At 35.4% G+C, this 5,059-nt stretch overlaps 1 long non-coding RNA gene across 1 annotated transcript; it reads right to left on the reverse strand.

The window, feature by feature from the left end:
* Window positions 1-621: 621 nt before the first annotated feature.
* On the reverse strand, window positions 622-2,950 carry LOC146921679 (uncharacterized). Its single transcript, XR_015010789.1, has 2 exons — window positions 2,650-2,950; window positions 622-923 (listed from the first exon to the last, which is right to left on the reverse strand). It is a non-coding gene; the product is annotated as an uncharacterized LOC146921679 (long non-coding RNA).
* Between the last annotated feature and the right edge of the window lie 2,109 nt (window positions 2,951-5,059).

Below are 5,059 nucleotides of genomic sequence, written 5' to 3' on the forward strand. Positions count from 1 at the left end.
ATAGATATTGTTTACACATTGATAGATGTGCACATTGTAACAATTTGGCTCGAATAGATATTTTTTTTATTACCAATTTCTCTCTTTCTTTATATTTATCTACATGATTTGAATGAAAGGAATATATTATGGTCACACTTGTGATGTTTGACAGACTTCATAGAAACTAACCAAATATGTGTTCTACTTAACCAATTTTTAACAAAGGTGTAACCACATTTTTTTCATTACCAATTTGTCACTATCTAACTATTTCTCCATGTGATATAAGTGAAAAGAATATGGCAGGAGCACACTTAAGAATTTTACTGATGATAATAAAGTGAGAAGTGAATTATTTTCTGTTTCACAGGCTTTGGACACACTTGAGAGTAGACTGATGTTAATAGAGTGAGAGGTGCAATATCTTGTAAGTTTAGCGGACTTTACAAATACTAACCAAATCGAGGAAGCATTTAACCAATATTTATCAAATGTGTAACTACCTACTATTAGTTTTCAACAAAAACTTAATTTTGTGCATACAAATAGGGAATCGTAAAACTTATGGGCCCTTAATGTTTCTTGGAGTCTAACATTACAAGACACACCCTTCAAAAAAAAAAACATTACAAGACACATAAAGGGGCACAATCATGGTATTTCTCTCATAAGTTTTGAGAAATTTGACATGAACTTGTGACAATCATGGTATTTCTCTGTGCCGACACTGTAAATGTGAAAATCTAATATTTAAACGTTGCTCTCCTATCCACCAATCCTTCCAAAATAATGTATTATTTCTGCTACCAAGCGCTCTTTGAATTACCAGTGAAATCCAATTTGATTCCACATCAAATTCCCTTCCAATCGAACACAAATCAGTCCACCATACCAAATCCAGTCTTCCACCTATCATTCCTTCCGGCCTTCCACCTATTTCACTGATAAGTTGAACAATTTATATAATGGAGACATTAGACAACTTTACAATTATAATACCTATCAGTCAAACTCATGGACAATATTAGTAAAATCACATATACATTAAATGATAAGCAAAATAAACTGAGAGAAACACTAACCTGCAATGGATAAAGTATTAGCAAAACTTATACTATAGTATTGGAAAGCTCAGGGACATAGACCATTTTCAATGAGTTGAGCCACCTTCATTAAAGATGCTTTTTCAATCTAAAAATATCACTTTTTTTCACCATTTATATACAAATAGATGAAACTAAAAATGGGACATGATATTGTGTTCCCTCTGATACCTACCCATACCAAACACAAATTCAATGGCCATGAATGTTTTGATATAAAGCATAAATATGTTCCAAGACATCCCTTATACACTTCACCATTTCAAAGAATAACATTACCATAATTATGACTACTCGCTCGCCTATAAGATCAACACACCTTAACTGCTCCCAGAGCTGCGTCTTACTGCCATTATAGTATAGCAGATACGGGTAGGTTATTCATATCGTAACCATGATAGAGGTCGGTACATCTAGCCTCCCTTTATATTAGCTCCTTCCACAACTCCAAATAAATAATGAGCACACAAATTTAAACACTCAAGACATTAACAGTAACAACATCCATCATCCAAGAAACTCTAAAAAGAACAACAAATAAATTAAGATAATAACACGCTATTATTCTAGAGAATTCAAATTCACGAAATCATCGATGTTATACTCGACATCATCAGCAAAACTCAAAACATTATATATCATTATGATCATGGTCATCATTCCATATAATGATATAACAACTACAATCTAAACTTTAAACAAACAAAAAGAATACTTTTTCAACTCCTATCAATATCCTTATCAATCATCATCCAGAATTAAAAGTCGAGTTGACATAGCAAGAAGTCAAGATTAACAATGTTGGTGAAAAGGGAAAATGCTAGCCACAGGCTGAAATGCTACAAAGGAATAGCAAAAAGCTTACCTTGACGATTTTAACAAATAAACGAAATTCAACAATTAACAAAAAGGTTAAAAAACCAAAGGCACTTCATACACCCTTTGAAAGAAAGAAAAATTATTATGCAAGGAGGTCTTTGCAAGGATAGAAGACAAATCTTGAAAAGTCAATCAACATTGAGTTAAATAATTACTAATAATGTTTCAAAGCTTTCTAGAGTTAAAAAATGAAAGAATGGGTGCAAGTGATATATAATAACTAAGTTAACAACACGTGAACAACCCCATGGTCAATAATCGTGGTCACACATATCATGAATCGTAGTATGTACATCAAAACTTATTTTTGAAATACTATTGAATATGGTTATGTTTCATAATTTTAGACTGACTCAACTTTAAATATTACACATATATTTGTCGGTCATGAGCATAAGTTGAATCGATAACAATTTGCATCTGAGAACGAAGCCAAATAAATCTTTGTAAATAAAATCTCTATGTAATTCAGAATAATCATGCAATGTGTATACCAAAACTTAAATCATGTTTTGCATCTGAGAACGAAGCCAAATAAATCTTTGTAACAATTTTTCGCGCAAGACTTTAGAGGAAAAAGGCTTATCCCCTCGAGACAACACTAATCTACCATGGAGGTAATTACTACATTTACCAAGAACAGTCTGATAAACATCTTTAGAGATTTTAATTGAAAGAGAATTACCTTTCAAACAAGGTTTAGGGAGTTGATTCAACGAAACATCAACTTTGTTGAGGAGAGCCTGCGCAAAACTGCGGTTTTTGACCGAGGTAGAAGGAGCCACAACAGGTTTTGGAGGATCCGAGACCAAGCAAAGCCAAGGACAGACGAAGGGAGTAGACATGGCTGTAGATCTTCGAAACCAAAATAACAGTCTGAGAGCAAACCTAAAACTGGGAACCCACAAGACTGGCAACGGCAACAGCAAAGATTCAAAATTAGGCAAATCTGAACTCGAAAATCAAACCCAAAGCAGCTCAATCTTGAATCTACAGGAGCACACAACCGCAAACAGAAAAACACTCTTAAACCAGATGGTGAATAGTGCACACGAACTGAGAATCAGGAACGCGCAGATGATCCGGACGATAACAGCAAAGAGGATAATCAAGGGAGACTATGGTGCTACCGTGAAGAGGTGTAAGTCACTTTAACAACCAGCGACGAACAAACCCATTACGGGTTACTGTTCATAGGAATCGCCAGAGCAATTTTGGTCGGTTCGTCTTTCAAGTGAGAAAGAGAGGCTGTGTGAGGTTTGATCTGTATTTTGTTTTTTAAATAAAAAATAATTTAATTTCCACCCAGGCAAAGGATGCCAGATCACCGGTGGTACCAAAGGGTGTACAGACTAAAGGGTGTACATGAATCTTTTTCCTTGAGTATATATGTGAAAATATATGAGATATATAATATGTGGAGAAACATAATTCTAAATTTGTATTCATTTTTTTTTTTAGGTAAAGTAGAAATTGAATTAAAATAGAAAGGAAGTACAAGACTGGGGGGCATGAACCTGACCAGTCAACCACGTAACCCTAACGGGTGATAAGACAAGTAGTACACAAGTGGTAAATAAAACAACTCTAAACAACACTGCTACGGACAGCCCAGCTAACCCACGTGTGGATACGAAACCGAACTGCAAAAAAACACAGAGTGAATATTCAGAGTATCAAAGTAGGCGTATGAATCGTCTGCCAACACAGATACGATCCAAGGTCCAACAGCTCCCTAAAATACATCAGCAAGCCAAGCACCCTTTCGGGCCAAATCAATCCGATCGAAGTCCAAATCAATGAACAAACGATGGAACTCAGTCCACCTACGGCATACAACCGCGACGGATGAAACATTTCTAAAGGTACGATTAAAGACTGCTACCGCCAACACGGAGTGACTATGCACCAAACTCTTTCGAGCAACATCTGACGAACACAGATGAAACAGAACTTTGTGGAACCAGATCTTAAATCTAGAAAATCCAAATTTAAGATTAATAACAAACCAAGATCATGATCAAACATCTACCAGCTTCATCTTCCTGGAAACAAAAACACAAGAAAAAAAAAGAAAGAAAAACATAAAACAGCGGCAAACACCAAAAGAGCTTGGAGCATCATAGCAGAACCGTCGCAACGGTGTCGGCGATCAACCCAAGAACCTTCATCCAGCTTCTGCAAGCAAACTCAGACGAAGAACCATCGTCCACCGCGCAACAACCGGACAGATCTAGGTCCAAGAAACAACCTGAACTTCCGCCGAAAGAACAGGCACAAAGGTGGTGTGGATGGAAGGCCCCGATCATCAAAAAAATCTTTTTTGTTTAAAGGAAAATAACAAACAAATCTCTTTTTTATTACAAAATAACAAACAATTCTTCAAAAAAACAAAATAACAAACGAATCTTAAAAATATTATATCTTGCATTTCACTTATATAGTAGTATATATATTTTTATTTGAGAAAATTTTAAAATAGTATATATGTTAAAATATATATCTCTCTATATATAAAATTAAGGGGGGGTGTATTCGATTAGGATTTTAAAGGACAATTTTTGCTTAAAAAAGTCTCGAAGATTTTAAAAGACTTTGTAGGATTTTAATGACTTTCATGATTTTAAAAGACTATCAGGATTTGCAATTTGGATTTCAATGGATTTCCATCATAAGATTTTAAAGGATTTGAAATGATTTTATGGATTTATAAGATTTCAAAAGATTTTATGAATTTTAAGGACTCATTGAAAAGAAATGATTGCAACACACTCTCTATCAAAAACATTCGTCAAAATACCACAAACTTCAAACTGTTGCATCAATAGAAAAACATGAAGAATCTCCGGAATGTTTGTGAAATAAAAAGATACCTTACTGCCATCCATAACCTGATCGGTGACTGTCATATCCACTGCCAAAGGATTCCTTGACCTAGAACTGTTGTGCTGCCTCTTTTTAGAAACTCCAGACTGCCGTTCTGACCTAACCAAAACCGCACCTCCTTGCCGCTCTGAAACCCCTGACCTGTCCCGTCCTCGATCCTCCGGTTGCGTCGCTTTCCTCCCGCGTGACCTGACCACAGACCAATTCCC

The sequence above is a fragment of the Medicago sativa genome, chromosome 5, assembly GCF_051527215.1.
Source record: "Medicago sativa cultivar Bolivia chromosome 5, Bolivia_mono, whole genome shotgun sequence".
Taxonomy (NCBI): domain Eukaryota; kingdom Viridiplantae; phylum Streptophyta; class Magnoliopsida; order Fabales; family Fabaceae; genus Medicago; species Medicago sativa.